The sequence below is a fragment of the Manis pentadactyla genome, chromosome X (genome assembly GCF_030020395.1).
Source record: "Manis pentadactyla isolate mManPen7 chromosome X, mManPen7.hap1, whole genome shotgun sequence".
Classification (NCBI taxonomy): Eukaryota; Metazoa; Chordata; class Mammalia; order Pholidota; family Manidae; genus Manis; species Manis pentadactyla.
Window position 1 is genome coordinate 156,468,804 of NC_080038.1, and position 24,866 is coordinate 156,493,669.

Here is a 24,866-nt window from a genome sequence, read left to right on the forward strand (position 1 = left end):
GTTTGATTGGTTGTTTTTCAGTTTCACTCGTGTAGGGTACTTGTCCACACACCTTCTGCTTGTAGTTTGTCTGTGTCCTTGGATCTCAAGTGAGTCTCCTGTAAGTAAGCACGTATGTGTCTTGAGTTTTCATCCCTTCTTTTAACCCTGTGTCTTTTGTTTGCAGCACTCAGTGCCTGACCTTTTATTCTGATGAATCAGAGCTGTGCACTTATTGCACTTAAAGAATTTTTTTTTATCATTAATCTACACTCACATGAGGAACATTATGTTTACTAGGCTCCCCCCTTAACCAAGTCCCCCAGAAAAACCTCTTCACTCGCTGTCGATCAGCGTAGTTGGATGCTGTAGACCCCTTCAACATGTTACCCTCCACAGACCCAGTTACATTCGCTGTCCATCAGTGAGAAGTAAGATGCTATATGATGTCTACTAGTCTTCTCTGTGTTGTACAGTACTCCCCATGCACACCCGACCCCACGCATTATACATGCTAATCCTAATGCCCACATTCTTTCTCCCCACACTTATCCCTACCTTCAGAACCACGATGCCCAGTCCTTTTCCCTATGGTAACTTTTAGACAACTCTCGATTTCTGTGAGTCTGCTGCTGTTTATTTCCTACAGTTTTTCTTTGTTTTTATACTCCACACATGTGTGAAATCACTTGGTACTTGTCTTTCTCCGCCTGACCTATTTCTCTGAACATACTACTGTCTAGCTCAATCCACGTCATTGCAAATGGTAGTATTTGTTTTCTTCTTAAGGCTGCTTACTGCACTTTTTAAACTGGATTTCTTTCTTCCTTTTTGTTTGTAGTTTAGCTATGTTATTCACCATTCAACTCCTGGTTATGAACAATAGCTTTGTGTCAATTGAGATGGACCTGTATCTATCTATCTAATGGTCTGTCTATCTATGTATTTATGTATCTATGTATCTATCTATCTACCTATCTTCCTATCATCTATCTATGATGTCTATCATCTCTCAATCTATTTACCTATCTATCTATCTTTCATCTGTCGTCTGTCTCGCTATCTATCTATGAATCAATCATCATTTGTCTGCCCATCTATCCTTATGTGCAGAACTGTTATCAACACAGCGTAAGTCTCTTCACTACGTTATGCTTCCAGAAATATTGCAAGGTAACTAAGCCATAAGGAGAGCACTGTGTTCACCGATGCACTTTCAGGTAGAGTCAGCCACGTGTGCTTAAAAAACCAGTAAGTGGAGGTGAAAGGACTTGAATCCGTATCTCTGTCCCCAGTCCTCTTATACTTCCTGCTCGCTTGGTGACTTTATTTAGCCACTTACAGTGAGTAAGTGATCCCTGAAGACCACAAGTATCCTTCGTCTGGGCCTGTTGTCGACAGAAACGTGTACTTGGTTCTTTGCACACCACCATGTTAGAGGAACATCGGGGTGATCACTGCTTATAGGTGGAGGGCCAAATATAAAGGAACACCTATTTATGGACAGGAGCAGATGGGAACAAAGAGTGTGTTGTGGAGTGAAGTGTTTATTTGAGGGTCCAAACTTCCCTCTTTAGGTGGTTATTACTACTTTACATTGGTGAACATCCTAAAAAGCTATGATTTTAAAAGCCAAGATGCATATTATTACAGCAATTCATTTGTTGAGGTGAGAGGAAATGAGAAGGAAGTTGCTGCACCACGAAATCTATGCCTGAGCACTGCTGAAACCAAACAAAAAGAATTCACGGTGGCTAGATAGGGCTATTTTCTACTGACTCTCTCTGGGGATGCAAACAGAATCCATTTGTTTGTTTGTTTCTCAGTTTCACTTGTGTAGGGTACCTGACCCCGCCCATTCACCTTGTAGTTTGTCTGTGCCCTTAGATCTCAAGTGAGTCTCCAGTAAGGGAACACGTAAGTGGTCTTGAGGTTTCATCAGGTCTTCTAACCCTGTGTCTTTTGATTGGAGCACTCAAAGCCTGTACTTTCATTCTGATATTTGAGAGCTGTGCTCTTACTGCACTTTGAAATTTTTTTTGTTCTCATTAATATACAATCATATGCAGAACATTATGTTTTGCAGTCTACCCACTTCACCAAGTCCCCCCAAAATCCCAGTTAAAGTCGCTGTCCGTCAGCATGTACTATGATGCTGTAGAATCACTACATGTCTTCTCTGTGTTGTACAGCCCTACGCATGACTCCCCACCCTACACATTATACATGCTAATCCCAATGCCCCCATTCTTTTCCCACCCTTATTACTCCCTTCCCACAAACCCTACCCAGTCCCTTTCTCTTTGGTAACTGTTAGTCCACTCTCGGGTTCTGTGTGTCTGCTGCTGTCTTTTCCTTCAGTTTTTCTTTGTTGTCATACTCCACACATGACTGAATTCATTTGGTACATGTATTTCTCCGCCTGGCCTATTGACTGAGCATAATACCCTCTAGCTCCATCCACGTTATTACAAATGATAGGATTTGTTTTCTTCTTATGGCTGCTTACTGCACTTTTTAAACTGGATTTCATTCTACATTTTGTTTGTAGATTCGCTATGTGCTTTCACCATTGCTCTCCTGGTTATGAGCAGTAGCTCGTGTTAATCGATATGTACCTATATCTATCTTTCTGTCTGTCTATCTATTTATCAATCAATCAATCATCTTTTTGTCTGCCCATCTGTCCTTGTGTACAGAACAGTTAACCATATATCCTAAATCTCTTTCCTACACTACGCTTCCAAAAATCCTGCAAAGTATCTAGGCTGTAGAGAGAGCACTGGTTTCACCGAGACACTTTCAGGTCGAGTCGGCCACGTGTACCTACAATACCAGGAAATGGTTGTTCCTGGACTTGAACCCATGTCTCTATCCTCTGTCCTCTTTCATCTCCTTCTAACTTCCTGTCTGAATTTAGCCACATTCATTGACTAAGTGCTCCCTGAAGACCACAAGTATCATTCCTCTGGGCCTGTTGTTGGCAGAAAAGTAAACATGTTGCTTTGCTCACCACCATGTTTGAAGGACATCAGCGTGATCACCTCCGATAGGACGGAGGGACAAATGAAAAGGAACACCAATTTCTAGACAGGAGCAGTTGGGAGCTAAGAGTGCATTGTGGAGTGACGTGTTTATTTGAGTGTCCCAACTTCCCTCTTTAGGTGGTTATTAGATCTTCACATTCTTGAACATCATAAAACCCACTGATTTCAAAGGCCCATATGCTTATTATTACAGCAACTCAGTTGTTGAGGTGAGAGACAATGAGAAGTATGTTGCTGCACCACTAAATCTATGGCTGGGAACTGCTGAAACAAAACAAAAAGAATTCACTGTGGCCAGATAGGGCTATTTTCTGCTGACTGTCTCTGGGGACTCAAACAGAATCCATTTGTTTGATTGGTTGTTTTTCAGTTTCACTCGTGTAGGGTACTTGTCCACACACCTTCTGCTTGTAGTTTGTCTGTGTCCTTGGATCTCAAGTGAGTCTCCTGTAAGTAAGCACGTATGTGTCTTGAGTTTTCATCCCTTCTTTTAACCCTGTGTCTTTTGTTTGCAGCACTCAGTGCCTGACCTTTTATTCTGATGAATCAGAGCTGTGCACTTATTGCACTTAAAGAATTTTTTTTATCATTAATCTACACTCACGTGAAGAACATTATGTTTACTAGGCTCCCCCCTTAACCAAGTCCCCCCGAAAAAACTCTTCACTCGCTGTCGATCAGCATAGTTGGATGCTGTAGACCCCTTCACCATGTCCCACTCCACAGACCCAGTTACATTCGCTGTCCATGAGTGAGTAGTAAGATGTTATATGTCTACTAGTCTTCTCTGTGTTGTACAGTACTCCCCATGCACACCCGACACCACGCATTATACATGCTAATCCTAATGCCCACATTCTTTCTCCCCACACTTATCCCTACCTTCAGACCCACCATGCCCAGTCCTTTTCCCTTTGGTAACTTTTAGTCAACTCTCGATTTCTGTGAGTCTGCTGCTGTTTTTTTCCTACAGTTTTTCTTTATTGTTATACTCCACACATGAGTGAAATCACTTGGTACTTGTCTTTCTCCGCCTGACCTATTTCTCTGAACATACTACTGTCTAGCTCAATCCACGTCATTGCAAATGGTAGTATTTGTTTTCTTCTTAAGGCTGCTTACTGCACTTTTTAAACTGGATTTCTTTCTTCCTTTTTGTTTGTAGTTTAGCTATGTTATTCACCATTCAACTCCTGGTTATGAACAATAGCTTTGTGTCAATTGAGATGGACCTGTATCTATCTATCTAATGGTCTGTCTATCTATGTATTTATGTATCTATGTATCTATCTATCTACCTATCTTCCTATCATCTATCTATGATGTCTATCATCTCTCAATCTATTTACCTATCTATCTATCTTCCATCTGTCGTCTGTCTCGCTATCTATCTATGAATCAATCATCATTTGTCTGCCCATCTATCCTTATGTGCAGAACTGTTATCAACACAGCGTAAGTCTCTTCACTACGTTATGCTTCCAGAAATATTGCAAGGTAACTAAGCCATAAGGAAAGCACTGTGTTCACCGATGCACTTTCAGTTAGAGTCAGCCACGTGTGCTTAAAAAACCAGTAAGTGGAGGTGAAAGGACTTGAATCCGTATCTCTGTCCCCAGTCCTCTTATACTTCCTGCTCGCTTGGTGACTTTATTTAGCCACTTACAGTGAGTAAGTGATCCCTGAAGACCACAAGTATCCTTCTTCTGGTCCTGTTGTCGACAGAAACGTGTACTTGGTTCTTTGCACACCACCATGTTAGAGGAACATCGGGGTGATCACTGCTTATAGGTGGAGGGCCAAATATAAAGGAACACCTATTTATGGACAGGAGCAGATGGGAACAAAGAGTGTGTTGTGGAGTGAAGTGTTTATTTGAGGGTCCAAACTTCCCTCTTTAGGTGGTTATTACTACTTTACATTGGTGAACATCCTAAAAAGCTATGATTTTAAAAGCCAAGATGCATATTATTACAGCAATTCATTTGTTGAGGTGAGAGGAAATGAGAAGGAAGTTGCTGCACCACGAAATCTATGCCTGAGCACTGCTGAAACCAAACAAAAAGAATTCACGGTGGCTAGATAGGGCTATTTTCTACTGACTCTCTCTGGGGACGCAAACAGAATCCATTTGTTTGTTTGTTTCTCAGTTTCACTTGTGTAGGGTACCTGACCCCGCCCATTCACCTTGTAGTTTGTCTGTGCCCTTAGATCTCAAGTGAGTCTCCAGTAAGGGAACACGTAAGTGGTCTTGAGGTTTCATCAGGTCTTCTAACCCTGTGTCTTTTGATTGGAGCACTCAAAGCCTGTACTTTCATTCTGATATTTGAGAGCTGTGCTCTTACTGCACTTTGAAATTTTTGTTGTTCTCATTAATATACAATCATATGCAGAACATTATGTTTTGCAGTCTACCCACTTCACCAAGTCCCCCTAAAATCCCAGTTAAAGTCGCTGTCCGTCAGCATGTACTATGATGCTGTAGAATCGCTACATGACTTCTCTGTGTTGTACAGCCCTACGCATGACTCCCCAGCCTACACATTACACATGCTAATCCCAATGCCCCCATTCTTTTCCCACCCTTATTACTCCCTTCCCACAAACCCTACCCAGTCCCTTTCTCTTTGGTAACTGTTAGTCCACTCTCGGGTTCTGTGTGTCTGCTGCTGTCTTTTCCTTCAGTTTTTCTTTGTTGTCATTCTCCACACATGAGTGAATTCATTTGGTACATGTATTTCTCCGCCTGGCCTATTGACTGAGCATAATACCCTCTAGCTCCATCCACGTTATTACAAATGATAGGATTTGTTTTCTTCTTATGGCTGCTTACTGCAGTTTTTAAACTGGATTTCATTCTTCTTTTTGTTTGTAGATTCTCTATGTGCTTTCACCATTGCTCTCCTGGTTATGAGCAGTAGCTCGTGTTAATCGATATGTACCTATATCTATCTATCTGTCTGTCTATCTATTTATCAATCAATCAATCATCTTTTTGTCTGCCCATCTCTCCTTTTGTACAGAACATTTAACCATATATCCTAAATCTCTTTCCTACACTACGCTTCCAAAAATCCTGCAAAATATCTAGGCTGTAGAGAGAGCACTGGTTTCACCGAGACACTTTCAGGTCGAGTCGGCCACGTGTACCTACAATACCAGGAAATGGTTGTTCCTGGACTTGAACCCATGTCTCTATCCTCTGTCCTCTTTCATCTCCTTCTAACTTGCTGTCTGTATTTAGCCACATTCATTGACTAAGTGCTCCCTGAAGACCACAAGTATCATTCCTCTGGGCCTGTTGTCGGCAGAAAAGTAAACATGTTGCTTTGCTCACCACCATGTTTGAAGGACATCAGCGTGATCACCTCCGATAGGACGGAGGGACAAATGAAAAGGAACACCAATTTCTAGACAGGAGCAGTTGGGAGCTAAGAGTGCATTGTGGAGTGACGTGTTTATTTGAGTGTCCCAACTTCCCTCTTTAGGTGGTTATTAGATCTTCAGATTCGTGAACATCATAAAACCCACTGATTTCAAAGGCCCAGGTGCTTATTATTACAGCAACTCAGTTGTTGAGGTGAGAGACAATGAGAAGTATGTTGCTGCACCACTAAATCTATGGCTGGGAACTGCTGAAACAAAACAAAAAGAATTCACTGTGGCCAGATAGGGCTATTTTCTGCTGACTGTCTCTGGGGACTCAAACAGAATCCATTTGTTTGATTGGTTGTTTTTCAGTTTCACTCGTGTAGGGTACTTGTCCACACACCTTCTGCTTGTAGTTTGTCTGTGTCCTTGGATCTCAAGTGAGTCTCCTGTAAGTAAGCACGTATGTGTCTTGAGTTTTCATCCCTTCTTTTAACCCTGTGTCTTTTGTTTGCAGCACTCAGTGCCTGACCTTTTATTCTGATGAATCAGAGCTGTGCACTTATTGCACTTAAAGAATTTTTTTTATCATTAATCTACACTCACGTGAGGAACATTATGTTTACTAGGCACCCCCTTAACCAAGTCCCCCCGAAAAAACTCTTCACTCGCTGTCGATCAGCATAGTTGGATGCTGTAGACCCCTTCACCATGTCCCACTCCACAGACCCAGTTACATTCGCTGTCCATGAGTGAGTAGTAAGATGTTATATGATGTCTACTAGTCTTCTCTGTGTTGTACAGTACTCCCCATGCACACCCGACCCCACGCATTATACATGCTAATCCTAATGCCCACATTCTTTCTCCCCACACTTATCCCTACCTTCAGACCCACCATGCCCAGTCCTTTACCCTTTGGTAACTTTTAGTCAACTCTCGATTTCTGTGAGTCTGCTGCTGTTTTTTTCCTACAGTTTTTCTTTATTGTTATACTCCACACATGAGTGAAATCACTTGGTACTTGTCTTTCTCCGCCTGACCTATTTCTCTGAACATACTACTGTCTAGCTCAATCCACGTCATTGCAAATGGTAGTATTTGTTTTCTTCTTAAGGCTGCTTACTGCACTTTTTAAACTGGATTTCTTTCTTCCTTTTTGTTTGTAGTTTAGCTATGTTATTCACCATTCAACTCCTGGTTATGAACAATAGCTTGGTGTCAATTGAGATGTATCTGTATCTATCTATCTAATGGTCTGTCTATCTATGTATTTATGTATCTATGTATCTATCTACCTATCTTCCTATCATCTATCTATGATGTGTATCATCTCTCAATCTATTTACCTATCTATCTATCATTCATCTGTCGTCTGTCTCGCTATCTATCTATGAATCAATCATCATTTGTCTGCCCATCTATCCTTATGTGCAGAACTGTTATCAACACAGCGTAAGTCTCTTCACTACGTTATGCTTCCAGAAATATTGCAAGGTAACTAAGCCATAAGGAGAGCACGGTGTTCACCGATGCACTTTCAGGTAGAGTCAGCCACGTGTGCTTAAAAAACCAGTAAGTGGAGGTGAAAGGACTTGAATCCGTATCTCTGTCCCCAGTCCTCTTATACTTCCTGCTCGCTTGGTGACTTTATTTAGCCACTTACAGTGAGTAAGTGCTCCCTGAAGACCACAAGTATCCTTCGTCTGGGCCTGTTGTCGACAGAAACGTGTACTTGGTTCTTTGCACACCACCATGTTAGAGGAACATCGGGGTGATCACTGCTTATAGGTGGAGGGCCAAATATAAAGGAACACCTATTTATGGACAGGAGCAGATGGGAACAAAGAGTGTGTTGTGGAGTGAAGTGTTTATTTGAGGGTCCAAACTTCCCTCTTTAGGTGGTTATTACTACTTTACATTCGTGAACATCCTAAAAAGCTATGATTTTAAAAGCCAAGATGCATATTATTACAGCAATTCATTTGTTGAGGTGAGAGGAAATGAGAAGGAAGTTGCTGCACCACGAAATCTATGCCTGAGCACTGCTGAAACCAAACAAAAAGAATTCACGGTGGCTAGATAGGGCTATTTTCTACTGACTCTCTCTGGGGACGCAAACAGAATCCATTTGTTTGTTTGTTTCTCAGTTTCACTTGTGTAGGGTACCTGACCCCGCCCATTCACCTTGTAGTTTGTCTGTGCCCTTAGATCTCAAGTGAGTGTCCAGTAAGGGAACACGTAAGTGGTCTTGAGGTTTCATCAGGTCTTCTAACCCTGTGTCTTTTGATTGGAGCACTCAAAGCCTGTACTTTCATTCTGATATTTGAGAGCTGTGCTCTTACTGCACTTTGAAATTTTTTTGTTCTCATTAATATACAATCATATGCAGAACATTATGTTTTGCAGTCTACCCACTTCACCAAGTCCCCCCAAAATCCCAGTTAAAGTCGCTGTCCGTCAGCATGTACTATGATGCTGTAGAATCGCTACATGACTTCTCTGTGTTGTACAGCCCTACGCATGACTCCCCAGCCTACACATTACACATGCTAATCCCAATGCCCCCATTCTTTTCCCACCCTTATTACTCCCTTCCCACAAACCCTACCCAGTCCCTTTCTCTTTGGTAACTGTTAGTCCACTCTCGGGTTCTGTGTGTCTGCTGCTGTCTTTTCCTTCAGTTTTTCTTTGTTATCATTCTCCACACATGAGTGAATTCATTTGTTACATGTATTTCTCCGCCTGGCCTATTGACTGAGCATAATACCCTCTAGCTCCATCCACGTTATTACAAATGATAGGATTTGTTTTCTTCTTATGGCTGCTTACTGCACTTTTTAAACTGGATTTCATTCTTCTTTTTGTTTGTAGATTCTCTATGTGCTTTCACCATTGCTCTCCTGGTTATGAGCAGTAGCTCGTGTTAATCGATATGTACCTATATCTATCTATCTGTCTGTCTATCTATTTATCAATCAATCAATCATCTTTTTGTCTGCCCATCTCTCCTTTTGTACAGAACATTTAACCATATATCCTAAATCTCTTTCCTACACTACGCTTCCAAAAATCCTGCAAAATATCTAGGCTGTAGAGAGAGCACTGGTTTCACCGAGACACTTTCAGGTCGAGTCGGCCACGTGTACCTACAATACCAGGAAATGGTTGTTCCTGGACTTGAACCCATGTCTCTATCCTCTGTCCTCTTTCATCTCCTTCTAACTTGCTGTCTGTATTTAGCCACATTCATTGACTAAGTGCTCCCTGAAGACCACAAGTATCATTCCTCTGGGCCTGTTGTCGGCAGAAAAGTAAACATGTTGCTTTGCTCACCACCATGTTTGAAGGACATCAGCGTGATCACCTCCGATAGGACGGAGGGACAAATGAAAAGGAACACCAATTTCTAGACAGGAGCAGTTGGGAGCTAAGAGTGCATTGTGGAGTGACGTGTTTATTTGAGTGTCCCAACTTCCCTCTTTAGGTGGTTATTAGATCTTCACATTCGTGAACATCATAAAACCCACTGATTTCAAAGACCCAGGTGCTTATTATTACAGCAACTCAGTTGTTGAGGTGAGAGACAATGAGAAGTATGTTGCTGCACCACTAAATCTATGGCTGGGAACTGCTGAAACAAAACAAAAAGAATTCACTGTGGCCAGATAGGGCTATTTTCTGCTGACTGTCTCTGGGGACTCAAACAGAATCCATTTGTTTGATTGGTTGTTTTTCAGTTTCACTCGTGTAGGGTACTTGTCCACACACCTTCTGCTTGTAGTTTGTCTGTGTCCTTGGATCTCAAGTGAGTCTCCTGTAAGTAAGCACGTATGTGTCTTGAGTTTTCATCCCTTCTTTTAACCCTGTGTCTTTTGTTTGCAGCACTCAGTGCCTGACCTTTTATTCTGATGAATCAGAGCTGTGCACTTATTGCACTTAAAGAATTTTTTTTATCATTAATCTACTCTCACGTGAGGAACATTATGTTTACTAGGCTCCCCCCTTAACCAAGTCCCCCCGAAAAACCTCTTCACTCGCTGTCGATCAGCATAGTTGGATGCTGTAGACCCCATCACCATGTCCTCCTCCACAGACCCAGTTACATTCGCTGTCCATCAGTGAGTAGTAAGGTGCTATATGATGTCTACTAGTCTCCTCTGTGTTGTACAGTACTCCCCATGCACACCCGACCCCACGCATTATACATGCTAATCCTAATGCCCACATTCTTTCTCCCCACACTTATCCCTACCTTCAGACCCACCATGCCCAGTCCTTTTCCCTTTGGTAACTTTTAGTCCACTCTCGATTTCTGTGAGTCTGCTGCTGCTTTTTTCCTACAGTTTTTCTTTATTGTTATACTCCACACATGAGTGAAATCACTTGGTACTTGTCTTTCTCCGCCTGACCTATTTCTCTGAACATACTACTGTCTAGCTCAATCCACGTCATTGCAAATGGTAGTATTTGTTTTCTTCTTAAGGCTGCTTACTGCACTTTTTAAACTGGATTTCTTTCTTCCTTTTTGTTTTTAGTTTAGCTATGTTATTCACCATTCAACTCCTGGTTATGAACAATAGCTTGGTGTCAATTGAGATGTATCTGTATCTATCTATCTACTGGTCTGTCTATCTATGTATTTATGTATCTATGTATCTATCTATCTACCTATCTTCCTATCATCTATCTATGATGTCTATCATCTCTCAATCTATTTACCTATCTATCTATCTTTCATCTGTCGTCTGTCTCGCTATCTATCTATGAATCAATCATCATTTGTCTGCCCATCTATCCTTATGTGCAGAACTGTTATCAACACAGCGTAAGTCTCTTCACTACGTTATGCTTCCAGAAATATTGCAAGGTAACTAAGCCATAAGGAGAGCACGGTGTTCACCGATGCACTTTCAGGTAGAGTCAGCCACGTGTGCTTAAAAAACCAGTAAGTGGAGGTGAAAGGACTTGAATCCGTATCTCTGTCCCCAGTCCTCTTATACTTCCTGCTCGCTTGGTGACTTTATTTAGCCACTTACAGTGAGTAAGTGATCCCTGAAGACCACAAGTATCCTTCGTCTGGGCCTGTTGTCGACAGAAACGTGTACTTGGTTCTTTGCACACCACCATGTTAGAGGAACATCGGGGTGATCACTGCTTATAGGTGGAGGGCCAAATATAAAGGAACACCTATTTATGGACAGGAGCAGATGGGAACAAAGAGTGTGTTGTGGAGTGAAGTGTTTATTTGAGGGTCCAAACTTCCCTCTTTAGGTGGTTATTACTACTTTACATTGGTGAACATCCTAAAAAGCTATGATTTTAAAAGCCAAGATGCATATTATTACAGCAATTCATTTGTTGAGGTGAGAGGAAATGAGAAGGAAGTTGCTGCACCACGAAATCTATGCCTGAGCACTGCTGAAACCAAACAAAAAGAATTCACGGTGGCTAGATAGGGCTATTTTCTACTGACTCTCTCTGGGGATGCAAACAGAATCCATTTGTTTGTTTGTTTCTCAGTTTCACTTGTGTAGGGTACCTGACCCCGCCCATTCACCTTGTAGTTTGTTTGTGCCCTTAGATCTCAAGTGAGTCTCCAGTAAGGGAACACGTAAGTGGTCTTGAGGTTTCATCAGGTCTTCTAACCCTGTGTCTTTTGATTGGAGCACTCAAAGCCTTTACTTTCATTCTGATATTTGAGAGCTGTGCTCTTACTGCACTTTGAAATTTTTTTTGTTCTCATTAATATACAATCATATGCAGAACATTATGTTTTGCAGTCTACCCACTTCACCAAGTCCCCCCAAAATCCCAGTTAAAGTCGCTGTCCGTCAGCATGTACTATGATGCTGTAGAATCACTACATGTCTTCTCTGTGTTGTACAGCCCTACGCATGACTCACCACCCTACACATTATACATGCTAATCCCAATGCCCCCATTCTTTTTCCCACCCTTATTACTCCCTTCCCACAAACCCTACCCAGTCCCTTTCTCTTTGGTAACTGTTAGTCCACTCTCGGGTTCTGTGTGTCTGCTGCTGTCTTTTCCTTCAGTTTTTCTTTGTTGTCATACTCCACACATGAGTGAATTCATTTGGTACATGTATTTCTCCGCCTGGCCTATTGACTGAGCATAATACCCTCTAGCTCCATCCACGTTATTACAAATGATAGGATTTGTTTTCTTCTTATGGCTGCTTACTGCACTTTTTAAACTGGATTTCATACTACTTTTTGTTTGTAGATTCGCTATGTGCTTTCACCATTGCTCTCCTGGTTATGAGCAGTAGCTCGTGTTAATCGATATGTACCTATATCTATTTTTCTGTCTGTCTATCTATTTATCAATCAATCAATCATCTTTTTGTCTGCCCATCTGTCCTTGTGTACAGAACAGTTAACCATATATCCTAAATCTCTTTCCTACACTACGCTTCCAAAAATCCTGCAAAGTATCTAGGCTGTAGAGAGAGCACTGGTTTCACCGAGACACTTTCAGGTCGAGTCGGCCACGTGTACCTACAATACCAGGAAATGGTTGTTCCTGGACTTGAACCCATGTCTCTATCCTCTGTCCTCTTTCATCTCCTTCTAACTTGCTGTCTGTATTTAGCCACATTCATTGACTAAGTGCTCCCTGAAGACCACAAGTATCATTCCTCTGGGCCTGTTGTTGGCAGAAAAGTAAACATGTTGCTTTGCTCACCACCATGTTTGAAGGACATCAGCGTGATCACCTCCGATAGGACGGAGGGACAAATGAAAAGGAACACCAATTTCTAGACAGGAGCAGTTGGGAGCTAAGAGTGCATTGTGGAGTGACGTGTTTATTTGAGTGTCCCAACTTCCCTCTTTAGGTGGTTATTAGATCTTCACATTCGTGAACATCATAAAACCCACTGATTTCAAAGGCCCAGGTGCTTATTATTACAGCAACACAGTTGTTGAGGTGAGAGACAATGAGAAGTATGTTGCTGCACCACTAAATCTATGGCTGGGAACTGCTGAAACAAAACAAATTCACTGTGGCCAGATAGGGCTATTTTCTGCTGACTGTCTCTGGGGACTCAAACAGAATCCATTTGTTTGATTGGTTGTTTTTCAGTTTCACTCGTGTAGGGTACTTGTCCACACACCTTCGGCTTGTAGTTTGTCTGTGTCCTTGGATCTCAAGTGAGTCTCCTGTAAGTAAGCACGTATGTGTCTTGAGTTTTCATCCCTTCTTTTAACCCTGTGTCTTTTGTTTGCAGCACTCAGTGCCTGACCTTTTATTCTGATGAATCAGAGCTGTGCACTTATTGCACTTAAAGAATTTTTTTTATCATTAATCTACACTCACGTGAAGAACATTATGTTTACTAGGCTCCCCCCTTAACCAAGTCCCCCCGAAAAAACTCTTCACTCGCTGTCGATCAGCATAGTTGGATGCTGTAGACCCCTTCACCATGTCCCACTCCACAGACCCAGTTACATTCGCTGTCCATGAGTGAGTAGTAAGATGTTATATGATGTCTACTAGTCTTCTCTGTGTTGTACAGTACTCCCCATGCACACCCGACCCCACGCATTATACATGCTAATCCTAATGCCCACATTCTTTCTCCCCACACTTATCCCTACCTTCAGACCCACCATGCCCAGTCCTTTTCCCTTTGGTAACTTTTAGTCAACTCTCGATTTCTGTGAGTCTGCTGCTGTTTTTTTCCTACAGTTTTTCTTTATTGTTATACTCCACACATGAGTGAAATCACTTGGTACTTGTCTTTCTCCGCCTGACCTATTTCTCTGAACATACTACTGTCTAGCTCAATCCACGTCATTGCAAATGGTAGTATTTGTTTTCTTCTTAAGGCTGCTTACTGCACTTTTTAAACTGGATTTCTTTCTTCCTTTTTGTTTGTAGTTTAGCTATGTTATTCACCATTCAACTCCTGGTTATGAACAATAGCTTGGTGTCAATTGAGATGGACCTGTATCTATCTATCTAATGGTCTGTCTATCTATGTATTTATGTATCTATGTATCTATCTATCTACCTATCTTCCTATCATCTATCTATGATGTCTATCATCTCTCAATCTATTTACCTATCTATCTATCTTTCATCTGTCGTCTGTCTCGCTATCTATCTATGAATCAATCATCATTTGTCTGCCCATCTATCCTTATGTGCAGAACTGTTATCAACACAGCATAAGTCTCTTCACTACGTTATGCTTCCAGAAATATTGCAAGGTAACTAAGCCATAAGGAGAGCACTGTGTTCACCGATGCACTTTCAGGTAGAGTCAGCCACGTGTGCTTAAAAAACCAGTAAGTGGAGGTGAAAGGACTTGAATCCGTATCTCTGTCCCCAGTCCTCTTATACTTCCTGCTCGCTTGGTGACTTTATTTAGCCACTTACAGTGAGTAAGTGATCCCTGAAGACCACAAGTATCCTTCGTCTGGCCCTGTTGTCGACAGAAACGTGTACTTGGTTCTTTGCACACCACCATGTTAGAGGAACATCGGGGTGATCACTGCTTATAGGTGGAGGGCCAAATATAAAGGAACACCTATTTATGGACAGGAGCAGATGGGAACAAAGAGTGTGTTGTGGAGTGAAGTGTTTATTTGGGCGTCCAAACTTCCCTCTTTTTATGTGGTTATTACTACTTTACATTGGTGAACATCCTAAAAAGCTATGATTTTAAAAGCCAAGATGCATATTATTACAGCAATTCATTTGTTGAGTTGAGAGGAAATAAGAAGGATGTTGCTGCACCACGAAATCTATGCCTGAGCACTGCTGAAACCAAACAAAAAGAATTCACGGTGGCTAGATAGGGCTATTTTCTACTGACTCTCTCTGGGGACGCAAACAGAATCCATTTGTTTGTTTGTTTCTCAGTTTCACTTGTGTAGGGTACCTGACACCGCCCATTCACCTTGTAGATTGTCTGTGCCCTTAGATCTCAAGTGAGTCTCCAGTAAGGGAACACGTAAGTGGTCTTGAGGTTTCATCAGGTCTTCTAACCCTGTGTCTTTTGATTGGAGCACTCAAAGCCTGTACTTTCATTCTGATATTTGAGAGCTGTGCTCTTACTGCACTTTGAAATTTTTTTGTTCTCATTAATATACAATCATATGCAGAACATTATGTTTTGCAGTCTACCCACTACACCAAGGCCCCCAAAATCCCAGTTAAAGTCGCTGTCCGTCAGCATGTACTATGATGCTGTAGAATCACTACATGTCTTCTCTGTGTTGTACAGCCCTACGCATGACTCCCCACCCTACACATAATACATGCTAATCCCAATGCCCCCATTCTTTTCCCCCCCTTATTACTCTCTTCCCACAAACCCTACCCAGTCAATTTCTCTTTGGTAACTGTTAGTCCACTCTCGGGTTCTGTGTGTCTGCTGCTGTCTTTTCCTTCAGTTTTTCTTTGTTATCATTCTCCACACATGAGTGAATTCATTTGGTACATGTATTTCTCCGCCTGGCCTATTGACTGAGCATAATACCCTCTAGCTCCATCCACGTTATTACAAATGATAGGATTTGTTTTCTTCTTATGGCTGCTTACTGCACTTTTTAAACTGGATTTCATTCTTCTTTTTGTTTGTAGATTCGCTATGTGCTTTCACCATTGCTCTCCTGGTTATGAGCAGTAGCTCGTGTTAATCGATATGTACCTATATCTATCTATCTGTCTGTCTATCTATTTATCAATCAATCAATCATCTTTTTGTCTGCCCATCTGTCCTTGTGTACAGAAAATTTTACCATATATCCTAAATCTCTTTCGACACTACGCTTCCAAAAATCCTGCAAAATATCTAGGCTGTAGAGAGAGCACTGGTTTCACCGAGACACTTTCAGGTCGAGTCGGCCACGTGTACCTACAATACCAGGAAATGGTTGTTCCTGGACTTGAACCCATGTCTCTATCCTCTGTCCTCTTTCATCTCCTTCTAACTTGCTGTCTGTATTTAGCCACATTCATTGACTAAGTGCTCCCTGAAGACCACAAGTATCATTCCTCTGGGCCTGTTGTCGGCAGAAAAGTAAACATGTTGCTTTGCTCACCTCCATGTTTGAAGGACATCAGCGTGATCACCTCCGATAGGACGGAGGGACAAATGAAAAGGAACACCAATTTCTAGACAGGAGCAGTTGGGAGCTAAGAGTGCATTGTGGAGTGACGTGTTTATTTGAGTGTCCCAACTTCCCTCTTTAGGTGGTTATTAGATCTTCACATTCGTGAACATCATAAAACCCACTGATTTCAAAGGCCCAGGTGCTTATTATTACAGCAACTCAGTTGTTGAGGTGAGAGACAATGAGAAGTATGTTGCTGCACCACTAAATCTATGGCTGGGAACTGCTGAAACAAAACAAAAAGAATTCACTGTGGCCAGATAGGGCTATTTTCTGCTGACTGTCTCTGGGGACTCAAACAGAATCCATTTGTTTGATTGGTTGTTTTTCAGTTTCACTCGTGTAGGGTACTTGTCCACACACCTTCGGCTTGTAGTTTGTCTGTGTCCTTGGATCTCAAGTGAGTCTCCTGTAAATAAGCACGTATGTGTCTTGAGTTTTCATCCCTTCTTTTAACCCTGTGTCTTTTGTTTGCAGCACTCAGTGCCTGACCCTTTATTCTGATGAATCAGAGCTGTGCACTTATTGCACCTAAAGAATTTTTTTTATCATTAATCTACACTCACGTGAGGAACATTATGTTTACTAGGCTCCCCCCTTAACCAAGTCCCCCCGAAAAACCTCTTCACTCGCTGTCGATCAGCATAGTTGGATGCTGTAGACCCCTTCACCATGTCCCCCTCCACAGAACCAGTTACATTCGCTGTCCATCAGTGAGTAGTAAGATGCTATATGATGTCTACTAGTCTTCTCTGTGTTGTACAGTACTCCCCATGCACACCCGACCCCACGCATTATACATGCTAATCCTAATGCCCACATTCTTTCTCCCCACACTTATCCCTACCTTCAGAACCACGATGCCCAGTCCTTTTCCCTATGGTAACTTTTAGTCAACTCTCGATTTCTGTGAGTCTGCTGCTGTTTATTTCCTACAGTTTTTCTTTATTGTTATACTCCACACATGAGTGAAATCACTTGGTACTTGTCTTTCTCCGCCTGACCTATTTCTCTGAACATACTACTGTCTAGCTCAATCCACGTCATTGCAAATGGTAGTATTTGTTTTCTTCTTAAGGCTACTTACTGCACTTTTTAAACTGGATTTCTTTCTTCCTTTTTGTTTGTAGTTTAGCTATGTTATTCACCATTCAACTCCTGGTTATGAACAATAGCTTTGTGTCAATTGAGATGTATCTGTATCTATCTATCTAATGGTCTGTCTATGTATGTATTTATGTATCTATGTATCTATCTATCTACCTATCTTCCTATCATCTATCTATGATGTCTATCATCTCTCAATCTATTTACCTATCTATCTATCTTTCATCTGTCGTCTGTCTCGCTATCAATCTATGAATCAATCATCATTTGTCTGCCCATCTATCCTTATGTGCAGAACTGTTATCAACACAGCGTAAGTCTCTTCACTACGTTACGCTTCCAGAAATATTGCAAGGTAACTAAGCCATAAGGAGAGCACTGTGTTCACCGATGCACTTTCAGGTAGAGTCAGCCACGTGTGCTTAAAAAACCAGTAAGTGGAGGTGAAAGGACTTGAATCCGTATCTCTGTCCCCAGTCCTCTTATACTTCCTGCTCGCTTGGTGACTTTATTTAGCCACTTACAGTGAGTAAGTGATCCCTGAAGACCACAAGTATCCTTCGTCTGGCCCTGTTGTCGACAGAAACGTGTACTTGGTTCTTTGCACACCACCATGTTAGAGGAACATCGGGGTGATCACTGCTTATAGGTGGAGGGCCAAATATAAAGGAACACCTATTTATGGACAGGAGCAGATGGGAACAAAGAGTGTGTTGTGGAGTGAAGTGTTTATTTGAGGGTCCAAACTTCCCTCTTTAGGTGGTTATTACTACTTTACATTGGTGAACATCCTAAAAAGCTATGATTTTAAAAGCCAAGATGCATATTATTACAGCAATTCATTTGTTGAGGTGAGAGGAAATGAGAAGGAAGTTGCTGCACCACGAAATCTATGCCTGAGCACTGCTGAAACCAAACAAAAAGAATTCACGGTGGCTAGATAGGGCTATTTTCTACTGACTCTCTCTGGGGATGCAAACAGAATCCATTTGTTTGTTTGTTTCTCAGTTTCACTTGTGTAGGGTACCTGACCCCGCCCATTCACCTTGTAGTTTGTCTGTGCCCTTAGATCTCAAGTGAGTCTCCAGTAAGGGAACACGTAAGTGGTCTTGAGGTTTCATCAGGTCTTCTAACCCTGTGTCTTTTGATTGGAGCACTCAAAGCCTGTTCTTTCATTCTGATATTTGAGAGCTGTGCTCTTACTGCACTTTGAAATTTTTTTTGTTCTCATTAATATACAATCATATGCAGAACATTATGTTTTGCAGTCTACCCACTTCACCAAGTCCCCCCAAAATCCCAGTTAAAGTCGCTGTCCGTCAGCATGTACTATGATGCTGTAGAATCACTACATGTCTTCTCTGTGTTGTACAGCCCTACGCATGACTCCCCACCCTACACATTATACATGCTAATCCCAATGCCCCCATTCTTTTCCCACCCTTATTACTCCCTTCCCACAAACCCTACCCAGTCCCTTTCTCTTTGGTAACTGTTAGTCCACTCTCGGGTTCTGTGTGTCTGCTGCTGTCTTTTCCTTCAGTTTTTCTTTGTTGTCATACTCCACACATGAGTGAATTCATTTGGTACATGTATTTCTCCGCCTGGCCTATTGACTGAGCATAATACCCTCTAGCTCCATCCACGTTATTACAAATGATAGGATTTGTTTTCTTCTTATGGCTGCTTACTGCACTTTTTAAACTGGATTTCATTCTACTTTTTGTTTGTAGATTCGCTATGTGCTTTCACCATTGCTCTCCTGGTTATGAGCAGTAGCTCGTGTTAATCAATATGTACCTATATCTATCTTTCTGTCTGTCTATCTATTTATCAATCAATCAATCATCTTTTTGTCTGCCCATCTGTCCATGTGTACAGAACAGATAACCATATATCCTAAATCTCTTTCCTACACTACGCTTCCAAAAATCCTGCAAAGTATCTAGGCTGTAGAGAGAGCACTGGTTTCACCGAGACACTTTCAGGTCGAGTCGGCCACGTGTACCTACAATACCAGGAAATGGTTGTTTCTTGACTTGAACCCATGTCTCTATCCTCTGTCCTCTTTCATCTCCTTCTAACTTGCTGTCTGTATTTAGCCACATTCATTGACTAAGTGCTCCCTGAAGACCACAAGTATCATTCCTCTGGGCCTGTTGTCGGCAGAAAAGTAAACATGTTGCTTTGCTCACCACCATGTTTGAAGGACATCAGCGTGATCACCTCCGATAGGATGGAGGGACAAATGAAAAGGAACACCAATTTCTAGACAGGAGCAGTTGGGAGCTAAGAGTGCATTGTGGAGTGACGTGTTTATTTGAGTGTCCCAACTTCCCTCTTTAGGTGGTTATTAGATCTTCACATTCGTGAACATCATAAAACCCACTGATTTCAAAGGCCCAGATGCTTATTATTACAGCAACTCAGTTGTTGAGGTGAGAGACAATGAGAAGTATGTTGCTGCACCACTAAATCTATGGCTGGGAACTGCTGAAACAAAACAAAAAGAATTCACTGTGGCCAGATAGGGCTATTTTCTGCTGACTGTCTCTGGGGACTCAAACAGAATCCATTTGTTTGATTGGTTGTTTTTCAGTTTCACTCGTGTAGGGTACTTGTCCACACACCTTCGGCTTGTAGTTTGTCTGTGTCCTTGGATCTCAAGTGAGTCTCCTGTAAGTAAGCACGTATGTGTCTTGAGTTTTCATCCCTTCTTTTAACCCTGTGTCTTTTGTTTGCAGCACTCAGTGCCTGACCTTTTATTCTGATGAATCAGAGCTGTGCACTTATTGCACTTAAAGAATTTTTTTTATCATTAATCTACACTCACATGAGGAACATTATGTTTACTAGGCTCCCCCCTTAACCAAGTCCCCCAGAAAAACCTCTTCACTCGCTGTCGATCAGCGTAGTTGGATGCTGTAGACCCCTTCAACATGTTACCCTCCACAGACCCAGTTACATTCGCTGTCCATCAGTGAGAAGTAAGATGCTATATGATGTCTACTAGTCTTCTCTGTGTTGTACAGTACTCCCCATGCACACCCGTCCCCACGCATTATACATGCTAATCCTAATGCCCACATTCTTTCTCCCCACACTTATCCCTACCTTCAGAACCACGATGCCCAGTCCTTTTCCCTATGGTAACTTTTAGACAACTCTCGATTTCTGTGAGTCTGCTGCTGTTTATTTCCTACAGTTTTTCTTTGTTTTTATACTCCACACATGTGTGAAATCACTTGGTACTTGTCTTTCTCCGCCTGACCTATTTCTCTGAACATACTACTGTCTAGCTCAATCCACGTCATTGCAAATGGTAGTATTTGTTTTCTTCTTAAGGCTGCTTACTGCACTTTTTAAACTGGATTTCTTTCTTCCTTTTTGTTTGTAGTTTAGCTATGTTATTCACCATTCAACTCCTGGTTATGAACAATAGCTTTGTGTCAATTGAGATGGACCTGTATCTATCTATCTAATGGTCTGTCTATCTATGTATTTATGTATCTATGTATCTATCTATCTACCTATCTTCCTATCATCTATCTATGATGTCTATCATCTCTCAATCTATTTACCTATCTATCTATCTTTCATCTGTCGTCTGTCTCGCTATCTATCTATGAATCAATCATCATTTGTCTGCCCATCTATCCTTATGTGCAGAACTGTTATCAACACAGCGTAAGTCTCTTCACTACGTTATGCTTCCAGAAATATTGCAAGGTAACTAAGCCATAAGGAGAGCACTGTGTTCACCGATGCACTTTCAGGTAGAGTCAGCCACGTGTGCTTAAAAAACCAGTAAGTGGAGGTGAAAGGACTTGAATCCGTATCTCTGTCCCCAGTCCTCTTATACTTCCTGCTCGCTTGGTGACTTTATTTAGCCACTTACAGTGAGTAAGTGATCCCTGAAGACCACAAGTATCCTTCGTCTGGGCCTGTTGTCGACAGAAACGTGTACTTGGTTCTTTGCACACCACCATGTTAGAGGAACATCGGGGTGATCACTGCTTATAGGTGGAGGGCCAAATATAAAGGAACACCTATTTATGGACAGGAGCAGATGGGAACAAAGAGTGTGTTGTGGAGTGAAGTGTTTATTTGAGGGTCCAAACTTCCCTCTTTAGGTGGTTATTACTACTTTACATTCGTGAACATCCTAAAAAGCTATGATTTTAAAAGCCAAGATGCATATTATTACAGCAATTCATTTGTTGAGGTGAGAGGAAATGAGAAGGAAGTTGCTGCACCACGAAATCTATGCCTGAGCACTGCTGAAACCAAACAAAAAGAATTCACGGTGGCTAGATAGGGCTATTTTCTACTGACTCTCTCTGGGGATGCAAACAGAATCCATTTGTTTGTTTGTTTCTCAGTTTCACTTGTGTAGGGTACCTGACCCCGCCCATTCACCTTGTAGTTTGTCTGTGCCCTTAGATCTCAAGTGAGTCTCCAGTAAGGGAACACGTAAGTGGTCTTGAGGTTTCATCAGGTCTTCTAACCCTGTGTCTTTTGATTGGAGCACTCAAAGCCTGTTCTTTCATTCTGATATTTGAGAGCTGTGCTCTTACTGCACTTTGAAATTTTTTTTGTTCTCATTAATATACAATCATATGCAGAACATTATGTTTTGCAGTCTACCCACTTCACCAAGTCCCCCCAAAATCCCAGTTAAAGTCGCTGTCCGTCAGCATGTACTATGATGCTGTAGAATCACTACATGTCTTCTCTGTGTTGTACAGCCCTACGCATGACTCCCCACCCTACACATTATACATGCTAATCCCAATGCCCCCATTCTTTTCCCACCCTTATTACTCCCTTCCCACAAACCCTACCCAGTCCCTTTCTCTTTGGTAACTGTTAGTCCACTCTCGGGTTCTGTGTGTCTGCTGCTGTCTTTTCCTTCAGTTTTTCTTTGTTGTCATACTCCACACATGAGTGAATTCATTTGGTACATGTATTTCTCCGCCTGGCCTATTGACTGAGCATAATACCCTCTAGCTCCATCCACGTTATTACAAATGATAGGATTTGTTTTCTTCTTATGGCTGCTTACTGCACTTTTTAAACTGGATTTCACTCTTCTTTTTGATTGTAGATTCGCTATGTGCTTTCACCATTGCTCTCCTGGTTATGAGCAGTAGCTCGTGTTAATCGATATGTACCTATATCTATCTTTCTGTCTGTCTATCTATTTATCAATCAATCAATCATCTTTTTGTCTGCCCATCTGTCCTTGTGTACAGAACAGTTAACCATATATCCTAAATCTCTTTCCTACACTACGCTTCCAAAAATCCTGCAAAGTATCTAGGCTGTAGAGAGAGCACTGGTTTCACCGAGACACTTTCAGGTCGAGTCGGCCACGTGTACCTACAATACCAGGAAATGGTTGTTCCTGGACTTGAACCCATGTCTCTATCCTCTGTCCTCTTTCATCTCCTTCTAACTTGCTGTCTGTATTTAGCCACATTCATTGACTAAGTGCTCCCTGAAGACCACAAGTATCATTCCTCTGGGCCTGTTGTCGGCAGAAAAGTAAACATGTTGCTTTGCTCACCACCATGTTTGAAGGACATCAGCGTGATCACCTCCGATAGGACGGAGGGACAAATGAAAAGGAACACCAATTTCTAGACAGGAGCAGTTGGGAGCTAAGAGTGCATTGTGGAGTGACGTGTTTATTTGAGTGTCCCAACTTCCCTCTTTAGGTGGTTATTAGATCTTCACATTCTTGAACATCATAAAACCCACTGATTTCAAAGGCCCAGATGCTTATTATTACAGCAACTCAGTTGTTGAGGTGAGAGACAATGAGAAGTATGTTGCTGCACCACTAAATCTATGGCTGGGAACTGCTGAAACAAAACAAAAAGAATTCACTGTGGCCAGATAGGGCTATTTTCTGCTGACTGTCTCTGGGGACTCAAACAGAATCCATTTGTTTGATTGGTTGTTTTTCAGTTTCACTCGTGTAGGGTACTTGTCCACACACCTTCGGCTTGTAGTTTGTCTGTGTCCTTGGATCTCAAGTGAGTCTCCTGTAAGTAAGCACGTATGTGTCTTGAGTTTTCATCCCTTCTTTTAACCCTGTGTCTTTTGTTTGCAGCACTCAGTGCCTGACCTTTTATTCTGATGAATCAGAGCTGTGCACTTATTGCACTTAAAGAATTTTTTTATCATTAATCTACACTCACGTGAAGAACATTATGTTTACTAGGCTCCCCCCTTAACCAAGTCCCCCCGAAAAAACTCTTCACTCGCTGTCGATCAGCATAGTTGGATGCTGTAGACCCCTTCACCATGTCCCACTCCACAGACCCAGTTACATTCGCTGTCCATGAGTGAGTAGTAAGATGTTATATGATGTCTACTAGTCTTCTCTGTGTTGTACAGTACTCCCCATGCACACCCGTCCCCACGCATTATACATGCTAATCCTAATGCCCACATTCTTTCTCCCCACACTTATCCCTACCTTCAGACCCACCATGCCCAGTCCTTTTCCCTTTGGTAACTTTTAGTCAACTCTCGATTTCTGTGAGTCTGCTGCTGTTTTTTTCCTACAGTTTTTCTTTATTGTTATACTCCACACATGAGTGAAATCACTTGGTACTTGTCTTTCTCCGCCTGACCTATTTCTCTGAACATACTACTGTCTAGCTCAATCCACGTCATTGCAAATGGTAGTATTTGTTTTCTTCTTAAGGCTGCTTACTGCACTTTTTAAACTGGATTTCTTTCTTCCTTTTTGTTTGTAGTTTAGCTATGTTATTCACCATTCAACTCCTGGTTATGAACAATAGCTTTGTGTCAATTGAGATGGACCTGTATCTATCTATCTAATGGTCTGTCTATCTATGTATTTATGTATCTATGTATCTATCTATCTACCTATCTTCCTATCATCTATCTATGATGTCTATCATCTCTCAATCTATTTACCTATCTATCTATCTTTCATCTGTCGTCTGTCTCGCTATCTATCTATGAATCAATCATCATTTGTCTGCCCATCTATCCTTATGTGCAGAACTGTTATCAACACAGCGTAAGTCTCTTCACTACGTTATGCTTCCAGAAATATTGCAAGGTAACTAAGCCATAAGGAGAGCACTGTGTTCACCGATGCACTTTCAGGTAGAGTCAGCCACGTGTGCTTAAAAAACCAGTAAGTGGAGGTGAAAGGACTTGAATCCGTATC